General features: G+C 37.6%; 1 non-coding gene and 1 pseudogene across 1 annotated transcript; one reads left to right on the top strand and one right to left on the bottom strand.

Moving 5' to 3' along the window:
• Nucleotides 1-20,939: 20,939 nt before the first annotated feature.
• On the top strand, nt 20,940-21,046 carry LOC133097090 (U6 spliceosomal RNA). Its single transcript, XR_009701963.1, has one exon. It is a non-coding gene; the product is annotated as a U6 spliceosomal RNA (small nuclear RNA).
• Nucleotides 21,047-21,875: 829 nt separating this feature from the next.
• Nucleotides 21,876-22,370, bottom strand: LOC133096638 (proline-rich protein 3-like; annotated as a pseudogene).
• Nucleotides 22,371-23,324: the final 954 nt, after the last annotated feature.

The raw sequence follows: 23,324 nt of genomic DNA, 5'->3' as shown, positions 1-23,324 counted from the left end.
GAACGCACGGCGCGCCTCAGGCTGGTGCAACGTCACGCCGGCCTCTGCCGCCGCAGGCTCGCCCCGCCTCCATACCCCTCCCTCCCCCCGGCCTGAGTGAGCCAGAGCCCCTGAATCAGCTGCTCCTTTAACCCCGTCCTGTGTGAGAGAAGAACAGACGCGCTCAGGCGACCTACACGCAGAGGTGGGGCCAAATCCAAAGTTGAACCCCGGGAGCTGTGCGAACAAAGAAAAGAAAGGGAAATTTCTCCAGGCAGCCTCAGGAGCAGCGGAGTAAATCTCCACAATCAACTTGATGTGCCCTGCATCTGTGGAATACCTGAATAGACAACGAATCATCCCAAATTGAGGCGGTGGACTTTGGGAGCAACGATATATATATATATTTCCCTTTTTCTCTTTTTGTGAGTGTGTATGTGTATGCTTCTGTGTGTGATTTTGTCTGTATAGCTTTGCTTTTACCATTTGTCCTAGGGTTCTGTCTGTCCGGTTTTTTTTATCTTCTTTTTCTCGGGTATAAGTTTTAGCGCTTGTTATCATTGTTGGATTTGTTTTTTGGTTTGCTTGCTCTCTTCTATCTTTCTTTTTTATTACTTTTTAAATTTTTTTCATAATTATTTTTTATTCTAACAACTTTATTTTATTTTATTTCATTTTATTTTATTTTATCTTTTTCATTCTTTCTTTTTTTCTCCCTTTTATTCTGAGCCGTGTGGATGACAGGCTCTTGGTGCTCCACCCAGGCATCAGGGCTGTGCCTCTGAGGTGGGAGAGCCAAGTTCAGGACATTGGTCCACCAGAGACCTCACAGCTCCACGTAATATCAAACAGCGAAAATATCCCAGAGATCTCCATCTCAACGCCAAGACCCAGCTCCACTCAACGACCAGCAAGCTACAGTGCTGGACACCCTATGCCAAACAACTAGCAAGACAGGAACACAACCCCACCCATTAGCAGAGAGGCTGCCTAAAATCATAATAAGGTCACAGACACCCCGAAACACACCACCAGACGTGGACGTGCCCACGAGAAACACAAGATCCAGCCTCATCGACCAGAACACAGGCACTAGTCCCCTCCACCAGGAAGCCTACAGAACCCACTGAACCAACCTTAACCACTGCGGGCAGACACCAAAAACAACGGGAACGACGAACCGGCAGCCTGCGAAAAGGAAACCCCAAACACAGTAAGTTAAGCAAAATGAGAAGACAGAGAAACACACAGCAGATGAAGGAGCAAGGTAAAAACCCACCAGACCTAACAAATGAAGAGGAAATAGGCAGTCTACCTGAAAAATAATTCAGAATAATAATAGTAAAGATGATCCAAAATCTTGGAAATAGAATGGAGAAAATACAAGAAACGTTTAGCAAGGACCTAGAAGAACTAAAGAGCAAACAAACAGTGATGAACAACACAATAAATGAAATTAAAAATTCTCTAGAAGGGATCAATAGCAGAATAACTGAGGCAGAAGAACGGATAAGTGACCTGGAAGATAAAATGGTGGAAATAACTACTACAGAGCAGAATAAAGAAAAAAGAATGAAAAGAACTGAGGACAGTCTCAGAGACCTCTGGGACAACATTAAATGCACCAACATTCAAATTATAGGGGTCCCAGAAGAAGAAGAGAAAAAGAAAGGGACTGATAAACTATCTGAAGAGATTATAGTTGAAAACTTCCCTAATATGGGAAAGGAAATAGTTAATCAAGTCCAGGAAGCACAAAGAGTCCCATACAGGATGAATCCAAGGAGAAACATGCCAACACACATATTAATCAAACTATCAAAAATTAAACACAAAGAAAAATTATTAAAAGCAGCAAGGGAAAAACAACACATAACATACAAGGGAATCCCCATAAGGTTAACAGCTGATCTTTCAGCAGAAACTCTGCAAGCCAGAAGGGAGTGGCAGGACATATTTAAAGTGAAGAAGGGAAAAAACTACAACCAAGATTACTCTACCCAGCAAGGATTTCATTCAGATTTGATGAAGAAATTAAAACCTTTATAGACAAGCAAAAGCTAAGGGAATTCAGCACCACCAAACCAGCTTTACAACAAATGCTAAAGGAACTTCTCTAGGCAGGAAACACAAGAGAAGGAAAAGACCTACAATAACAAATCCAAAACAAGTAAGAAAATGGTAATAGGAACATACATATCGATAATTACCTTAAATGTAAATGGATTAAATGCTCCAGCCAAAAGACACAGACTGGCTGAATGGATACAAAAACAAGACCCGTATATATGCTGTCTACAAGAGACCCACTTCAGACCTAGGGACACATACAGACTGAAAGTGAGGGGATGGAAAGAGATATTCCATGCAAATGGAAATCAAAAGAAAGCTGGAGTAGCAATTCTCATATCAGACAAAACAGACTTTAAAACAAAGACTATTACAAGAGACAAAGAAGGACATTACATAATGATCAAGGGATCAATCCAAGAAGAAGATGTAACAATTGTAAATATTTATGCACCCAACACAGGAGCACCTCAATACATAAGGCAAATACTAACAGCCATAAAAGGGGAAATCGACAGTAACACAATCATAGTAGGGGAGTTGAACACCCTACTTTCACCAATGGACAGATCATCCAAAATGAAAATAAATAAGGAAACACAAGCTTTAAATGATACATTAAACAAGATGGACTTAATTGATATTTATAGGACATTCCATCCAAAAACAACAGAATACACATTCTTCTCAAGTGCTCATGGAACATTCTCCAGGATAGATCATATCTTGGGTCACAAATCAAGTCTTGGTAAATTTAAGAAAATTGAAATTGCATCAAGTATCTTTTCCGACCACAATGCTGTGAGACTAGATATCAATTACAGGAAAAAATCTGTAAAAAATACAAACACGTGGAGGTTAACCAATACACTACTTAATAACCAAGAGATCACTAAAGAAATCAAAGGGGAAATCAAAAAATACCTAGAAACAAATGACAATGAAAACACGATGACCAAAAACCTATGGGATGCAGCAAAAGCAGTTCTAAGAGGGAGGTTTATAGCAATACAAGCCAGAAACAAGAAACATCTATAGCAAGAAACCAGAAACATCTCAAATAAACAACCTAACCTTACACCTAAAGCAATTAGAGAAAGAAGAACAAAACAACCCCAAAGTTAGCAGAAGGAGAGAAATCATAAAGATCAGATCAGAAATAAATGAAAAAGAAAAGAAGGAAATGATAGCAAAGATCAATAAAACTAAAAGCTGGTTCTTTGAGAAGATAAACAAAATTGATAAACCATTAGCCAGACTTCTCAAGAAGAAAAGGGAGAAGACTCAAATCAATAGAATTAGAAATGAAAAAGGAGAAGTAACAACGGACACTGCAGAAATACAAAGTATCATGAGAGATTACTACCAGCAACTATATGCCAATAAAATGGACAACCTGGAAGAAATGCACAAATTCTTAGAAACGCACAACCTTCTGAGACTGAACCAGGAAGAAACAGAAAATATGAACAGACCAATCACAAGCACTGAAATTGAAACTGTGATTAAAAATCTTCCAACAAACAAAAGCCCAGGACCAGATGGCTTCACAGGCGAATTCTATCAAACATTTAGAGAAGAGTTAACACCTATCCTTCTCAAAATCTTCCAAAATATACCAGAGGGAGGAACACTCCCAAACTCATTCTATGAGGCCACCATCACCCTGATACCAAAACCAGACAAAGATGTCAGAAAGAAAGAAAACTACAGGCCAATATCACTGATGAACATAGATGCAAAAATCCTCTACAAAATACTAGCAAACAGAATCCAACAGCACATTTAAAGGATCATACACCATGATCAAGTGGGGTTTATCCCAGGAATGCAAGCATGCTTCAATATATGCAAATCAATCAATGTGATACACCATATTAACAAACTGAAGGAGAAAAACCATATGATCATCTCAATAGATGCAGAGAAAGCTTTTGACAAAATTCAACACCGATTTATGATAAAAACCCTCCAGAAAGTAGGCAGAGAGGGAACTTACCTCAACATAATAAAGGCCATATATGACAAACCCACAGCCAACATCATCCTCAATGGTGAAAAACTGAAACCATTTCCACTAAGATCAGGAACAAGACAAGGATGTCCACTCCGCCACTCTTATCCAACATAGTTTTGGAAGTCCTAGCCATGGCAATCAGAGAAGAAAAAGAAATAAAAGGAAACAAATTGGAAAAGAAAAAGTAAAACTGTGACTGTTTGCAGATGACATGATACTATACATAGAAAATCCTAAAGATGCCACCAGAAAACTACTAGAACTAATCAATGAATTTGGTAAGGTTGCAGGATACGGTATTAATCCACAGAAATCTCTGGCATTCCTATACACTAACAACGAAAAATTAGAAAGAGAAATTAAAGAAAACAATCCCATTTACCATTGCAACAAAAAGAATGAAATACCTAGGAATAAACCTACCTAAGGAGACAAAAGACCTGTACCCAGAAAACTATAAAACACTGATGAAGGAAATCAAAGATGACATAAACAGATGGAGAGTATACCATGTTCTTGGATTAGAAGAATCAATATTGTGAAAATGACTATACTACCCAAGGCAATCTACAGATTCAATGCAATCCCTATCAAACTACCAATGGCATTTTTCACAGAACTAGAACAAAAAATTTCACAATTTGTATGGAAACACAAAAGACCCTGAATAGCCAAAGCAATCTTGGGAAAGAAAAATGGAGCTGGAGGAATCAGGCTCCCTGACCTCCGACTATAGTACAAAGCTACAGTAATCAAGACAGTATGGTACTGGCACAAAAACAGAACTATAGATCAATGGAACACGATAGAAAGCACAGAGATAAACCCACGCACATACGGTCACCTTATCTTTGATAAAGGAGGCAAGAATATACAATGGAGAGAAGACAGCCTCTTCAATAAGTGGTGCTGGGAAAACTGGACAGCTACATGTAAAAGAATGAAATTAGAACACTCCCTAACACCATACACAAAAATAAACTCAAAATGGATTAAAGACCTAAATGTAAGGCCAGACACTATCAAACTCTTAGAGGAAAACATAGGCAGAACACTGTATGACATAAATCACAGCAAGATCCTTTTTGACCCATCTCCTAGAGAAATGGAAATAAAAACAAACAAACAAAAAAACAAATGGGACCTAATGAAACTGAAAAGCTTTTGCACAGCAAAGGAAACCATAAACAAGATGAAAAGACAACCCTCAGAATGGGAGACAATATTTGCAAATGAGGCAACTGACAAAGGATTAATCTCCAAAATTTACAAGAAGCTCATGCAGCTCAATATCAAAAAAACAAACAACCCAATCCAAAAATGGGCAGAAGACCTAAATAGACATTTCTCCAAAGAAGATATACAGATTGCCAACAAACACATGAAACAATGCTCAACATCATTAATCATTAGAGAAGTGCAAATCAAAACTACAATGAGATATCATCTCACACCGGTCAGAACGGCCATCATCAAAAAATCTACAAACAATAAATGCTGGAGAGGGTGTGGAGAAAAGGGAACCCTCTTGCACTGTTGGTGGGAATGTAAATTGATACAGCCACTATGGAGAACAGTATGGAGGTTCCTTAAAAAACTAAAAATAGAACTACCATACGGCCCAGCAATCCCACCACTGGGCATATACCGTGAGAAAACCATAATTCAAAAAGAGTCATGTACCACAATGTTCATTGCAGCTCTATTTACAATAGCTAGGACATGGAAGCAACCTAAGTGTCCATCAACAGATGAATGGATAAAGAAGAAGTGGTATATATATACAATGGAATATTACTCAGCCATAAAAGAAACGAAATTGAGTTATTTGTAGTGAGGTGGATGGACCTAGAGTCTGTCATACAGAGTGAAGTAAGTCAGAAAGAGAAAAACAAATACCGTATGCTAACACATATATATGGAATCTAAAAAACAAACAAAAAAATGGTCTTGAAGAACCTTGGGGCAAGACCGGAATAAAGACGCAGATCTACTAGAGAATGGACTTGAGGATACGGGGAGGGGGAAGGGTAAGATGGAACAAAGTGAGAGAGTGGCATGGACATATATACACTACCAAATGTAAAATAGATAGTTACTGGGAAGCAGCCACATAGCACAGGGAGATCAGCTCTGTGCTTTGTTACCACCTAGAGTGGTGGGATAGGGAGGGTGGGAGGGAGGGAGACACAAGAGGGAAGAGATAAGGGGATATATGTATATGTATAACTGATTCACTTTGTTATAAAGCAAAAACTAACCCATCATCCTAAAGCAGTTATACTACAATAATGATGTTTAAAAATAAATAAAAATAAAAAAGATTATGGAAAGACTAAACATAGTTTCAACCTCCATTGATGGGTTAATATTTTGTTTCCAAAAATCACTGCAGTATATAAATATGAATTATAAATCCTAAATAAAAATTAAATCATTGCTAGCAGTTTAAATCTATTCTAACTTGTCCAAAAAATAATGGTCCTTTTCACTAGCCCTTTATTTTTATTACATCCATACAGTAATTTGTACATTCATTCAGAATATATTTGCTAAAAACCCAGTATGTTTCAGGTGCACAATGAGAATACACTATTATACAAACTGTATAATATCATGGAAAATCACTCTTCACTACTGTGTTTTAAAGTGGAATTTGTTAGCCACATTTTTTTTACTTGGAAAATAAAGCACGTTATAAAACACTAATAGTCATTATGTGATGGTTAATTTTATGTGTCAACTTGATTGGGCTAAGGGATGCCTAGATAGCTGGTAAACATTATTTCTAGGTGTGTCTGTGAGGGTGTTTCTGCAAGAGATTAGCATTTGAATTGGTAAACTTAGTGAAAAGAGCATCCTCACCAATGCCAGTGGACATCATCCAATCCACAGTGGGCCCAAATGTTAACAAAAAGGTGGAGGAAGAGTGAATTTACTTTCTACTTGACCTGGATATCCATCTTCTCCTGCTCTCGGACACTGGCAGACTCCTCAGCCACCATCATCACATGAGCCAATCTTTCATAATAAATCTCTTTCCGTATCTATCTATCTATCTATCTATCTATCTATCTATCTATCTATCTATCTATCTATCTATCTATTGCCTATTAGTTCTGTTTCTCTGGAGGACCCTAATACATCCTTTAGAATAGTTGAGTTAATCAAAACTGGATGAATGAGGTCAGAATCAGCAGGTTACTTATCACTGGAGTGGTGAGAAAATCAACCTCGTATGCCAAAGCTTATCATTTTGAATGAACAATATTCCATAATTCTAAAAGTTGTTCTTTCCTAAAGCAAACATGCAAAATCTAAAGATTACAAGTTTATTGTCCTTGGTACTACTCAAATTTGTGAATATTATGGAAAAGATCTCTCCCTCTTTTTAGAAAAAATATTTTTAAGAAGCAAGATACAGAATAAGTACAGATTTCACCTAATTTTCATGGTAACTTCCATGTAAATATTTGCTATTATCTTTCTTTGTAAATGAAAGTAATGGATAAATCCATTGCTTTGCATGATCAAAAGGACTTGTGTGAACAGCTTCTTAAATATTATCATTCAAGTTTTATCACCAAATATTAGCTTGACCTTTGTGGCCTCAGGTATCAACTCCAATTTTAATCAAAATTGGATGAAAAACATCTAGTTTTTGATTTTAATAGTGGTGAAACACTAGCATGTATGTTATTGTATATGCAGACCATGTATAATGAGATGTTTTATTATACCCAATTGTATCTTAATGCAGGGGTTGAACATTTTTTTCTACTATCTTTCCTTCATGTACATATTTTATGAGTGACTGGCAATGGTATTATTATGGAGGTAATATTATTATATGACCATAGATATTTTTAAATTTAATTTATACCTCCTATTAGAATTATGTACAAGAACTACTATTGCATATAAAAATATAAATAGCTGCATCAGTTGCCTTATTCAAACTGACAAAGCTAAGCTTAAAAAAATTAAGCCAAAGTCAACTAAAAGTTAGAACGCTTTCCAGGAAATCAAACTATTTGCTTTTTTGGAAGAATCTTAAAATGACATGGGAAAATGTCCATGACATCATTTTATACAAAAAAATAATCGATATAACTTTACATAAAATAGGATCCCAATATAATAGATAGTAAGCAAACACAGAAAGTTAGGACTAGATGGAAATACATTTTAACATAACAATATTTGCGTGGGGTGATTAGATTATAGGCACTTTCCATTTTCTGTAATGTATGTGTCAACTCATGTATGTAGAGGTAGGTGTGTATGTGGGAGAGAGACAGAGACAGAGACAGAGGGAAATATAGCTTCTCCAGAAATATTAGCTTGAAAACAGGAAATTAACATCTAACAGTTTTTGGAGAAAAACATAGACGATTTTATTTGAATTTCAATCAAATTACCAATAGTATAAAACTTGATGTTCACTTTGGACAGTGTTATAGGTGTAATGCTCAGTTATGTTATTTTTTTAATGAATTTTTTCTCAATATATGTTCTTCAATACTTGAATTGTAACATAATAAAGTTGAACAATTATGGACACATTCAAAAAACAAAATGTAAGGAAAAGAATTGTCCTACGTTCAGAAAGTCTCTAGATAGTAAAGCTTTCAGACATCTTGTCTATGTTCTTTACAGAACATGAGATGAAAATTTGAGAGTGTTAAATAGATTTCTCCTAACAGTCAGTTTTTGGAATCTCCAGGACCAGAATCAGATTTTTAAAATCCCTTTCTTTAATACAATAACTCTCATAGAGTATATAACTGCACTTTTTTTTTTCAAATTTTACATCATATTGTATATTCTAGAATTCATGTTCTAAAAATTATACTATATAATATATATTACCCCCAAGAATACTTTGTGTACTTTTAGCACAGTTGGTTTGGTTAAAAGAAAGTTTGACAGAGACATATTTTACAGCATAATTGACTTTTCTCATAAAAATAATTGCTTTGCATATACTGGAAAATATAGTACAGCCGCATAGGAGTGTTCCCCAGTGCAGATTTTTAATTTGAATTGGTTTGAATACTTTGAATATAAAGATAAATCAGATGTTTGATCTCTTCTACATATATATAGAGAGAATTTAATAATGCTAAGAATTCTTAAATATTTGAGTATTACAATATGCATTCTAATATATGGAGAATAACATAAAAATGAGTGATGATAAACCTAGCTTAGAGTTCCACGAAAAGATTATGGAACGAGCATTTTTACTCTTCCTCTTTCTGAGACCTATAATCAGAACTCCAAAAAATGCAACAAAAGGGAAACAATCTGATCAAAATTTTCAAATGGCCACATCCACAGACCATAAATAGAGCATTTGACAAAAACAATGAAATCTGAATCAAATTGGAGAACACCGCCATATTTTAATACATTCTTCTCCAAGATCCTTAGCAATTTTCAGATTTTTCTAGGATTATGTGACAAGGTCTAAAAAAGCCTAATGATGCTTGAGCTGATGAAATGACAAGGCTTGGGCAGGTCATGGGAAAGTGGGAAACTCCCCTATACTATTCATACTTACGCTGCTGACTGGCCCTGGAAGCAGATCTAGATGAAAAGGGGAGAAGTGGAGGGCCTGCCATGGGTCAGAATCAACTGAAAAAGATAATTCTGGGTCGGAAGTTTGTGACACAAGTGACAAGAATATGAGTCATGGTGACATCCTGTTTACTCTAAAAGTGAAGGGAAATACACCTCTTGAGGTTAGGTAAGAATGTAGTAAGTTGCACGCGAACAAATTAGAGAACACAGCCAAATTCCCCGCATATGCTCTACTCTGTTGTCCCCTTCCAAGATTCCTCTTGAGCAAGTAACTGCCCTGACTGAATTATCTCAAATCAAGATTGTAATGATTAGAAAAGAACCAGCTACAGAACAATCAATAGACTGATGAAGAACATACACCAGAATAATTACAATATGAAATTTCGGATACATAGCTCTCAAAACTCTTATTTCTGAGCCTAATGCAAAATCCAGAAATCAATTAGAAAATTTTGGAATACCAGTGTGAGATCAGTAAGTGAATTCAGGCCATTAACTGTTAAGTGAAGGGGAAGGCATGAATACATAGAAAACAAAAATGGAATAAGCCAAGATGAGGGAGAGAGCTGAGTACAATAATACTAAAAACTATCTTTTGTTTTCTAGTCATCTTCTAAAATAAGAACATGATGATGCCATTTCCCAAAACAAAATATGTTGCTGGCTGTCTACAGTGCTTTAAGCACTTTTAAATTTATTTTCTGGCTTCCAACCTACTTTTTCCTCTTTCATCTCTACCGTTACATCTTACTTGTCGACTTGTTCATAAACATGCCATTGACTTTTGTGACTTTTATATTAACTTCATATTGGTCTTTCTACCACCTGATTTGAAAGCTCCTTCCTGAAACTTTTGTTATTGTTATTGTTGATATCCCCAAAGAACCAGGTCAAATGTCACTTTCCATTGTCAGGTAAAAATAATTGCTCTTTCATGACTTTGTTTATGCTTCTATCAAAATATGTGACACACTTAGAGCTACATTAATTAGTGGTATTTGCATAATCAATATTTTTTCAATTGAAATTAATTATAATTCCACATAGAACACTAACAAATTTCGGATCAATGCTTTAGAAAAAGGGGAGAAACGGATGGATTTGGTAGTTGTCATGGGAGATCCTATAAATTTAGTTTGCAAGGGACCCAGACTTATTTGTGGATATTTTGGGGAGAATGAGCCATTTGTAGGAAACACAACCTAAAGGGCATGGCAAACAAGAATAATTAGCAAAAAGGAGTAGTTTGAAAACGGGGAAACCCATGGACAGAAGTTACCCAGAAACACATGCCAGCAGACCCTATCAGAGAAGTTTATCTGCAGCCAGCAGTGGCCATGCTACCATATTGGTATCTAGAAATGGGAAAGTTTATGAGGAGAAAAAACAAAAGACAAAAGCAAAGCAAAGATCCACATGTGGACTAAGCATTAAATGGATTACTAAGACAGGAATTCAAACCAAGGAAAATATGAGAGAAGAAGAGTTGTCAGAATTGGACTCGCCATGAGAATGTCAGACTCAGCACAAGAGTGGCTTGGTACCAAATCCCAAATATTTGTGATAGAATATTAACTCTTTCCTACCTGAGTTAGTGATTCTCAAACCCGCAAGATTATGAAAGTTACTGTTGTCTCTTAAATTACAAATCCCAAATCCCACTTCCAAAGATTTAGAATCAATACATTTGTATTTAAAAACAAATAAAAAACAAAGGAAGAAAAGCATTCTAAGTTCAGCCTGTTTGTTCTAGACTAGAAATATGGCACAATCAGAGTCAACCCATGCTTGTCTCTATTTTCCTCTCTAACTAGAGCTTTTAATTTCATTTCATCTGTTTTTCTATTGAAAACTTTTCTCATTTGTAGTATTTCACCCCAATTCCTCTCAGTTTTGTCCCTTGGATATCTTGCTCTATGTGATAGCTTCTTTTATTTCTCTTTCAAAAAAATATCCCAGGTGTCCAGAGATGTGCTTTCTCCCACTTTTCCCATAGTTCTCAGCCTCAAATCCCTGTTCATAAGTAAGCTAGTGCCTTTGATTTCACCTTTCCTGGCATCAACAAGACTCATCTTGACTTACAGTATCTATCCTCACATTTCTGTCAACAGATTCATCAAGAATCTTTGCAATTAATATGCTTATGCTGGTGTTAATGGTAAAATTGCAAACCTATACTTAACATGTCAGTATATAATTAATACTAACATTTCAACCATATATTACAGCTGACAAATTTCTGATTAAATGAATGAACTCAATAAGTATTCAACAAACATTTATCTACAACTACTATCTGAACCACAGTAATTAGATGAAGATTGTGGGACAATGACAAATCAATTCCAAAGGCAAATTTGCAATCTCTTGAAAATGAAAAAAAGAAAACCACGATAGAGACATGTTTTGATTTTAATAATGGTGCAACACTAGCACGTATGTTATTGTATATGCAGGCCATGTATAATGAGATGTTTTATTATATCCAATTGTATCTTAATGCAGGGGTTGAACATTTTTTTCTATAAAGAGACAGAGAATAAATGATTTCAGATTTGTGGGCCATACAGTCTCTGTTGCAGCTATTCAGCTTTGTCATTATAATGTGAAAGCAGCCACAGACAATATAAAAGAACAGGTATGACTGTGTTCCAACAAACTTTACCTACAAAAAATAGGCATGTGACTGAATTTGACCCCCAGTTTATACTTTGCCAGTGCCTGTTTTAGTCGATATTCTTTGGTCCATGGTATATTATATATTGGTGCAATGAAATATGAAATTTTTTTCTTTTTCAAAATCCTTTGTATAATACATACTGAAGATATGATAAATTTTGATTGTATAGAATGTAGCAAATTATTTTCACAATATAAAAATTCTAGGATTCAAGCCACCAAATATTTATCACATTCTCTATGCTGCAGGATGCAAGAGGAAAAGGAAGAGGAAAATACTGGTATGAAAACCTTCCTAACAAGCTGTCAGGACCTTGTTAAATGAACGTTTGTTAAGTGGAGCACAGGGTGCTGGACGGTGAGTTGTGGTTCAACAACAGACCACAAAAAAAAAAAAAAAAATTGAAATAGGTAAGTTTATTACTCATAGGTCCTGGAGGAAATATACAGCATGCCTCAAAGGGCCACAAGAGGAGGTCAAGGCAGAGTGCAGACAGAGAGATAGACAGGAACTGGGTGGGGCACATGCTTTTGTTAGGGTGTGTGAGTAGAATGCTTTGGGGTTCAAAGGTAGGGACAGCTTGGTCAATTCAAATCAAAAGAGCAGGGTTTTAGCAACCCCATGGGGGTCTTATCTAAGGAAAGCATAAGGCATCCAGGTGCTGGGAGGCAGGGGAGACTGTGGATCACAAGGGCTGTTGGGGAAGTTACGTCAGGAACTTACATTTGCTTGTGACTCTGCAGCTGCTATCTAGGGCATGAGCTTGCATGAGGGGGCTAGTGTCAGTTTAAGGTCCCTGCAGGTCATGTGACCAAACAAAATGCATGCCAAAGCAACAATACCATGGAGTATTAGCTTAGCTAAACTCTCAACACTCTCAACTCTCAACAATTAGTCGTACTAATTTCCTAGGACTGCTGTAACAAATTACCAAAAATTAGCTAAAACAACCGTAATTTATTCTCTCACAATTCTAGATGCTGGAAGCCTGAAATCAAGGTATCAGCAGAGCCCAGTTCCCTTTGAAGGCCCTAGGGAAGAATCCTTCCTTGCTTCTCCTTATCTTCTTTTGGCTCCCAGCAGTCCTTAGTACTCCTGGGTTTGTAGCTGCATCACTCCAATCATCTTCATCTTCTCTGTGAGTCTCTGTATCCCCTCCTCTTCTTCTTACAAGGACACCAGTCATTAGACTGGGGACTCACCACAGATCCAGGATGAATTCATCTTGAGATCCTTAACTATTAACGTCTGCAAGGACTCTATTTCCAAATAAGTTCACATTCTGAGGTTCTGGGTGAATGTGATTTTTGGGCACACTATTCAATCCACTACATTAGTCATTATTTGCTTGCTTATTTTTTATTTAAGTCTGCTCTGATGACTCATTCAACTTCTTCCAAAAAACTACTATTTTGATTTTAACTCCTCAAAGTTCAGAGTTCAAAGCCTTTATCAATTTGTTTTTGTTGAGGAACATAAAACCACTACAAGTATTAGCATAATCATGGGTGTGTTACACAAATATGAAAGAGTTAGTATGAATTTCTGTAAGGCTGTAGCTGAAGAATACACTGTAATGACTGTAGAAGCAAAGACTCATATGGAGCAGCCTGAGATGCCACCACTTTGCTTCATCGAAACTAGTGAGAGCTAGTGAGGGACGTCTGCAAATTGCATGTGTGTCCACCACAACTGCAAGTTGATTGCTCATGGAAGGTCTACAGAACTGCTGTTTATGGTCATCATATCCTTCTGAGAAAAACAGCTTCTATTTCACTTCCATCTCCAATTCTCACAGAATTTCCTTTCACTGACAAAGTCAAATCTAGAACCATACAGAGAAGGGGATTTTGGAATGTATGTTTCCCAGATTTGGCAGTGGTGGTGAAAAATTGTCACCAGGCTATCCAGCATAGTTTGCTCCTTTGTTAACTTGGTTTCCATAACCACCTTTTAAGCTATACTTAATTTACAAATAAAGTCAATAACCCTTAATAAGCAGGATCAAATTCTACAGTCAATGCAGTAGTCCTGCTATTCGCATAATGATTCATTGGTATGAGGAGCCAAAACTGACCATGGGACCATCTCAGCTTTTCTTGTTTTGTACTCTGGTGCAAAGCACTATAAATCAGCGCCTTTTTTGGTTTGGTTTTGTTTTTTGAGAGTCAGATTGCCAGTATAGAACTGGCTGATTCAGATTCAGATGGTGGCCAGCGGTGTGGTGTAGAATTGTGCTGTGTTGTGTTGTGTTGTGTCGTTTTGTATTGTACTGTTTGATGTTGTATCCCAAGAATTAGCATTAGCTCAGAGCTATTACCCAATAATCCACTCAATGCTGAGTATCATTTTTTTCTCCAATATACAGTCACCAAAAAAAAGTGACCATAGTTCATTTATGGAGAGTTAGAAAGGCAATGGCAGAATCAACTGTTGCCAGTGTAAGAAAATCCTTCATAAACACCTAGACTTTCCTTCTTTTAAGGAATTTTGGGCCTGTGAACTAGCTCAAATCTGGGAGCTGTGTGAGGGGCCATGAATAATGTGAAACCTTGTTGTTTATATAAATCTGGTAAACATTAAGACAGCTAGCCATCTATTTCAATCCTGAGGATATCATGATATACTGGCAAAGACTGCCGAAGATCTCTGAGGGCCAAACCATTCTTAGTATTTACAATTCTGGTCCTGCTGCGTATTACGCTAACCATACCCAGGTTTGGTGATTAAGTTCCACCACTTGGTCCTGCCACTATAGGATTCTACCACCTCATTAAACTCAGCAACCCCATTTTAATAGCACCACCCTCCACTGTCATTCTTTGCTTGCAGAGAACAGCCTCTAGCCCCTCCCATAACTTTCAAAAATACTGTTGCTTCCTTCACTGTATGGGTGGACTTTTGTCCATCAAAAGCATGTCGAAGATCTAACCCCTGGTACCTGTGAATGTGACTTATTTGGAAATAAAGCTTTCACAGTTAATGTCAAGTTAAGATGAAGTCATACTGGATTAGAGTGAGCCCTGAATCTAATGACTGATAGTCTTTAATAAAGAGAGTGAGATTTAGAAATACAGAGACACAGAGGAAACAGGGAAGAAGTCAATGTGAAGACAGAGACAGAGATTGAAGTTCAGCTGCCAAAGAAACCATGAATGCCAAGAACTGACAGTAACCATCAGAAACTAGAAGCGAGGAAGGATTCTTTCCTAGAGACTTCAGAGAGAGCAGGGCCCTGCTGACAGATTAATTTTAGGTTTTTAGCCTCCAAAACTGTGAAAGAATAAACTTTTGTTGTTTTAAGCCACCATGTTTGTGGTAATTTGTTACGGCAGCTCTAAGGAAAAGATATATACTCATAATATATCCCTCAAAGCTGTGCTGAAGGGATTGTTCACTGGATCCTCACAGGTGACCTAGTTAGGGGTGAGAAAACAGTTCACATAGAAAAATTCCACTCCAGCATTCCTACATCCTTAAACCCTGGAACTCAAAGACCTTATGGTATGTCAAATGTATATTTTTAAATATTGCCCTTCAATGTGTCCTAATTACCACTGGCAATGAGATCATCAATACCTTTAAATCTAGTTAGATCAGAGAATGAATGTCGGATTCCCATCCTTAAGTCTGTCCCCAGTGAAGTACTTCTGGTGCCAAAAATGTTATTAATCTTGGTGTACTCAAGGAGATAGAGACACTACAGTTCTTCAGGGAAGAGTTTAATGAAGGAATGTGAGCTTAATAGTGGGAAGCAGCTGCATCACACAGGGAGATCAGCTCGGCGCTGTATGACCACCTAAATGGGTGGGATAGGTAGGGTGGGAGGGAGACGCAAGAGGGAGGGGATATGGGGATATATGTATACGTATAGCTGATTCACTTTGTTATACAGCAGAAACTAACACAACATTGTAAAGCAATTATACTCCAATAAGGATGTTAAAAAAAATAATAATTTTAAAAAATAATGCTGGATGAAGAGCATGAGGTCAAGTTTTAGAGGGCTTTGAAAAATGGTAGAGAGATTTGGATTTGATGTGATAATAATTGGTTATGCTTGTAAAATGACTTATAGTTTACAATGCACAATAGATATATTTTCGTTGAAACTTTAATTTTTGACAGGCATGCTGTATTATAGGTGAGGAACTAGAACCAGAGCAGTTAAGAGTCTGCTGAAAATCACACAGCTAATAAAATGCAGGACACCAGAAAAAAAAAAAAAAAAAGGAATGTGAGCTCAAACAAATGTAGAAGTACATGTTGGACAGAAAGTCTGGAGGACTGTAGTCAAAGAATTAGAGAAATTGTTACTAATGACTTCAAACTAGAGCAGGTAGAGAACTGCAGAGCTTATGCAGGTGGCGAAGAAGGTGCTACATTTGTTTGCCGCTATCACAAAGAGGGAGTTTGTTGGAGGGCGCCTTAGCTGTGATGTCTTGGCTCCCAAGAGTAACGGCTTCTAAGTTTCAACTAATCTCTTCTCATCAACAAACCCTAACCTAACACCATACATTCTAGGAAAACTAGTTCCCAGCTTTGGCAGTGGTACATCGAAGGTAGAGGTGACTGACACTGAACCCTTCCATTCCAGACTAAAAACAGCTCTCACATATTTCTCTGTAAGTATTTCCACATGGGACTTCTTCCTCAAAAACTGAGATATGACACTCTCTTAAAATACTACCTTAAATTGTAATCCTATATTGGATGATATTGACTCAAGTTAGTTTCTAAGTCTTACTGCTTATAAGTAGAGCAGGGGAATACTGTAATTTTCTCTAGAGTTGAATTTTAGTATAAAGAGCAAATATAAGATTTTTAGCAGTCATCTTGATGAGGTTTCAATGAAACTACTTACATCACTGAAATATCTGGATTAACACACTGTGACAAAAACCTGGAATATGTTCCAACTGAGACCTCTCATACTTCAAGGTAGCTGACCAGTTCATAATCAACTAACAGTATCATGTGAGAGCCTGTTTCATGTTTAAGTGCAGGTTCCATTGTGAATTGTAGTTATTTATGTTTCTAATAATAAACTAGACCTCACAATAAAGTAACAAGGTAATGTTGTATTTTTACTTATACCTACAAAAAGTCAATATATTGCTTAGTCATTCTTATATTTCCAAGAAAACAACGTGATGGCATAAGGAATTGATTAATGATTCCAAAATACTCCCTAAAGCCTGCCTGCTGCCTTCCTTCCTTTCTTCCTTCCTTTGTTTATTGATTTCTATTTTCCCAGATTTATTGAGATATAATTGACATATAACATTGTAAAAGTTCAAGGTGTACAGTGTATTGATTTGATACGTTTATATATTGCAAAAGGATTACCACCATAACATTAACTTGTAAGCCCTCCAGCCCCTCACATAATTACCATTTCTTTTTTGTGGTGAGAACTATTAAGATCTACTCCCTTAGCAAGTTTCAAGTATATAATACAGTATTATTAGCTATAATCATGCTGTACATTAGAACCCCAGAATTTGTTAATTTTATAACTGAAAGTTTGTATCCTTTGACTAATATCTCCCCATTTCCACCACCTCCTAGGTCCTGGTAACCACTTTTCTACTCTCCGTTAGATTTCATATATAAGTAACATCTTAAGGTATATGTCTTTATCTGTCTGACTTATCTCATTTAGTATAATGCCCTCAAGGCTCATCAGAGTTGTCGCAAAAGGCAGGACTTCTCACTGAATAATATTCTGTTTTTCATATATATGTGAAATGTGTTGATGGACATTTAGGTTTTTGAATAGGTTGAATAATACTCTAATGGACATGGGGGCACAGATATCTCTTCAAAATCTTGTTTTCATTTCTTTTGGATATATACCCAGAAGTGGGAGTGCTGGATCATACGGTAGTTCTATTTTTAATTTTTTGAGGAACCTCCACACTGTTTTCCACAGCAGCTATACCAATTTACATTCTCACCAAGAGTGCTCAAGAGTTCCCTTTTCTCCACACCTTCAACAATACCTGCTATTTTTTGTCTTTTTGATAATAGCCATGCTAACAGGTGTGAGATGATATTTAATTGTGGTTTTGGTTTGCATTTTCCTGATGATTGGTGATGTAGAGGCTTTTATCATGTACCTGTTGGCCATTTGTGTGTGTCTCCTTTGGAAAAATGTCTTCTGAGTTGCCTGCTTGTTTTTTATCAGGCTTTTTTTTTTTTTTTCTGCTATTGAGTTATATGAGTTCTTCATATATTTTGGATATTGACCCTTTATCAGACATATGATTTGCAAATATCTTCTCCCATTCCATAGGTTGCCTTTACTTTTTGCTGATTGTTTCTTTTGCTGTGTTTTTAGTTTGGTGTAGTCTCACTTGTTTATTTTTTATTTTGTTGCTTGTACTTTTCAAATCCAGGAAATCACTACAAAGATCAATGTCCAGAAGATTTTTCCCTATGTTTCGTCCTAGGAGTTTTACAGGTTCAGGTCTTATGTTTAAGGCTTTAATCCAGGTCTCTATGAACAATCACTCCTGCTGCATGTCTGCTAAGCTGTGTTTTTCTTACTTGCTCCTAGCCAGCTCTATACATCTCAGCTTTGCCAGACTGGGTGGGATGAAACCTAAGCGAGATCTTCATGCAGTGCCCCCAAGAGGCTGGAAAAGGTGGTTGCTCACTCTGCCCTTCCTTTCTTGGTGAGAGAAACTCTTCGTACCTGGTAAACTCCTTGGCACTGAAGAGTGCAGGCTTGGGGATAGGGTGATGCAAGCAAAATGAAGTTGTCTTCCTTCTCCTCTGTGTGATTATTTCAGTTTTTTCCACTGTGCTGCTAAAACTTCCTAAGTGGACTCTAGTGGTCTCCCAGAGCTGTTTTTTATTTGTGGCCAGCTATCCAATCACTGATCTTTGTAGTGGAACAGGGAAGCTGGGTTCTCCTAAGTCACCATTATCTTTTCTGCAGCCTCTCCATTAACTTTTAGGTAAATGAGATTATTTTATAAAGCAATGTTGTTTAATATTTCTAAATTATCAGCTCATCAATTTTTTTTTCCTCATCACCATTATAACAAATATAACCCTTTGTTCCTAGTTGCACAACAAAATTTCAAAGAGTGAAATTCAGTTTACTCAAATATGTATAAACTGATTGTTCATCTTCTTTCTATTTCCCTCAAAGAAGATAAATAAACAGAAAGCAAATAAACCTGGAATTTTGACTATAAGGAGTCATGTGGTCTCAGAGGAAAGAAATTAATGTACTGAAAAGAAAGAGGAGACCCAAATCAGACTGAAGGGACTTTAATCCTATGTCTGGAGAAACATGTACATTTTGTAGATACAAATCTAGTCTCTTCTGATGACCCTTAGGGTTACTACCAGCTCTTCCATAATATATACCTTGTCTCCACTGTTAGAGACAAAATTCAGAATGAAAAAAATCATTCTGAAAATATTCTCTAACGTTTGCAAATCATTAGTCTATTTTAAGGGTAGCTAAAGCTGTGTCTGAAGCTAGAATTCAGCTTTCACGGGTGAAAAATTTCCAAATCCAGTCATTCAGCAATTATTATTTTTTGAATATATACTCTTCAGGATACTCTATTAAAAACAAATAGATAATAGTCAAACTTAAATGCTATAATAATTTAAAGAGGGATAAATGCTATACTGCTATAATGATTTCCATGACATTATATTCCAGTATATTTGGAGAACTTTGGTCTGTAATGTTGTTTTCAACACATCAGCTTTTGGAAGAAGTATCACTTGGAGATAAAAAGCCACAAGTAATTACACTTGAATTTTACCAAATTCAGAGTTGTCAGGTCACTGAGGAGTAGAGATATAGAGTTTCCACATGTGTGTGCACCTCCTATAATGAGATTTCCCAGTAGAAGCTGACAAAGTAGGTCTGTGAAGTTAAAAGGGACATAATTCCAGAATAATATCATAGCAATAAAGAGCACAAGGTCTAGAGTTAGACAACTCAATTTGAAGCAATTTCTAACAATCCTCAAAAATTCCTGTCAGTGAGAACTTTGAGAAGTTATTTAATTTCACTGTTGAGTCTCCTTTTTGTAAAAATGGTGGTAATAACAATTCCAACCTCATACATAAAAGCTGTAAACATTTAAAGTCATGTCAAGCATGTGGTAGATGTGCAGAAGGGTAATTATTATTGCTTGTTAAAAATTTCAAATATATTTTGTCCAATTAAATAGAAACCTGGAATATACATTTTGGCCTTTAGATACCTAGGTTCCCTCAAATGCAGAGTCAGTTGCTATATGATTCAGCTTTAGATGTTCCTGCAGTTTTAACTGTGCCACAATTCTTCAGGGTTTAAAATAAAGCTTCCTGGTTATACCTTACCACAGGAAGTACAGTTTGGGGTTATCTTTTGTCTTTTTTCTCTCTCGTTTCTTTCTTCCTCCTGTCTTACCTTCCTCTTCTCCTTTCTTTCTTTCTTTCTTTTTGTTTCCACTGCATTTACTACCAATATAAAAAATGTTAAAATGAAAAAAAAATTATTCTTAGTTCTCCAGTGGTTCTCTTCCCTCCCTCTTCCCCACACAGCTCCTGACCTATTTCCTCAGGGTCAGTTCAAAACTGGACCTGGTGCTTGCTTCGGCAGCACATATACTAAAATTGGAACGATACAGAGAAGATTAGCATGGCCCCTGTGCAAGGATGACACGCAAATTCGTGAAGCGTTCCATATTTTTAAAAAAAACTGGACCTGTTCACTGGTGTTTTCACAGAAAACAACCAACGCCAGGGATGCAGAGGCAGAGAGTGGGAAGAGGGCGACAGTACTATCCAGGTTCCACCAAAGGCAGGCCAGGTGGAGAGTCACAAAATTCAAACAAAAGGGCTGATGGCCTCACAATGACATAGTCTAACTAAAATGGACTGGAAGGGAACTACAGAAGACCCCTCAGAGGCTTTATAAAACATCTCAGGGGCTGTGTCCTACCCAGAATAACTGACTCCAGGAGAAGGATGAGGAGGACCAGGGAAGGAGTCTTGTGGAAAGTTTCACAATTCTCCCACGTCGGGAGGTGGGGAAAATCTAGAAGGCACCAAGAGCCTCACTCCTTTTGACAGAAAAACTTACTCTAGTGTTGTGAAGTCACAAAATGCCAAGGATGCTGAGAAAAGCTATGAGGGGATGCAGAGTCTCACAAAACACAGCGATCACAGACCACAGCAATGGGGACCGTGCTACTGAGGCAGAAACTACGGAATCCAAGAGCAGGGAGAGTGGCCTTTCAGGAAGTGACTCCGATGAGAGAGAAGAAGATCCAGGAAGATCCAGGACTCTGGTGAGAGAGAAGAAGATCCAGGAAGGGAGCAAAGACGGGGTCCTGAAGGCAAGGCTCTGGAGGCTAGATCAGAAGAAAGTGCACCGGTGATGAAACACAACTCTGGGGGTGGGTGTCAGTGACTGAGGTGGGGGTGGAATAGCCACACAGTAGCCATCACAAGGCACAGGGAAATAAATGGCTGTTGGCCATAGACGGCCCCTTCCAGGCTGGGTGGGAAGGCACAGTCTCACAGAGGTCCACTGATGCCTGGGTGGCAGAAGGCACAGAGGTCTTCATATCAACAATGGCCCTTTTTGGCAGTGTTGGCAGAGAGGGTGGTGGGATCTGTCTTCCATAACCTGGGGTCCATCCTTCAGCCGGCAGGCATTCTTATTAAGGGGCCAGTTTTGAGTGTTCAAGGGTTTCTCTGTTCTTTGTGAAGGCCTCCCCTGGAGGGACCCCCTTGGCCTGGTCCAGGAAAAGGAGGTTCAGCACTGACTCCCCCACCAACCATGACCATATGGGCCAGACCAGGGACCTAAGCCTCCTTGAATTGGGCCTCTACCCTAAGGAGGAAAGGGGAGACTCCCCACTGGTGCAATCATGGGTCCCCTTGGTCCTAGAGGGCTTCTGGGAAGAGCAGTGAGCCCCCCCATCCTGTCTGGGGTCTCCTCCCCTCTGGAGTTGGCGGCTGCAGTGGCCGTGGCTGCTCCTGCTGATTCCGCTTCTTTCCTTTCAGCATCGTGGTCATGGCAACGGCTGCAGTGGGATTTCCCTTTCTTTCTTTTGAAAGCAGGTTGTCCTATCCAAGCGTTTCTGGAAATTCTCAGGGAAAGTTACATATTTCCTTTTCTAACTTCTACCAGACAGCTGATTTCAGACCTGACCTTCATTCTTTGAAGCTCTCCAAGGTGATGGCTGCTGAAAGCATTCTCACATTAATTCATTCTAAGTGTAGGCATAAGCCCCTCCCTGAGAGGAAACAATTATCTTTAGGAAAAACATCACTGTAACCACAGAAAAGGTAAAACCAAATTCTATATACTCCAGGCTCAAAGTATATAGAATTATATAGTATATAGCGTCAAAGCAGATATACCTTCCCTGTCTCCACCTTTCCAGCCTCCCAAAGTTTCTGTAAAATTTTAAAACAAACAAACAGAAGTCTCCTGCAGTGCACGGCTTGCTGTGAATGCCCAGTACTCAGAGATAGAGAAGGCACTTCTTCCCTTTGTGAACACACTCCTGGATTTATGGCATTTTTCTTTTACTTTGGTCATTCTCAAAAATCATGTTCATTGTTTGAGGGATAACCTATTCCTGAAGACATCAACCTTGAAATTTCAAACATCAATTTTTCACTGGAAATATAACAACATTAATAGGTAAAAGTAGACACACTAACTTATGAATCTCTGTTAAATCACCAAAATAGGTGTTTTGTTTTTAATTTTTGAAACCAAATATTATGAATATCATCAAATGTTTAAAATATCTTATTGACAGGTTTTGGCAGTTGAAACCCCATTTTAAATTGAATAGCATTTTAGAAAAATTATGTAAACTACCGATGAGATAAACACATTGAGTAAGCAAAAATGCCTACATTTCAATTTGATGGCATGCACGTATCCCTAATCTGTTTTGGGGGATATAGGCATCGTATATCAGATGCCTATGTGATGATGTTTGAGGT

The sequence above is a fragment of the Eubalaena glacialis genome, chromosome 8, assembly GCF_028564815.1.
Source record: "Eubalaena glacialis isolate mEubGla1 chromosome 8, mEubGla1.1.hap2.+ XY, whole genome shotgun sequence".
In the NCBI taxonomy this organism is placed as follows: Eukaryota; Metazoa; Chordata; class Mammalia; order Artiodactyla; family Balaenidae; genus Eubalaena; species Eubalaena glacialis.
This window is presented reverse-complemented; position numbering and strand designations above follow the sequence as displayed.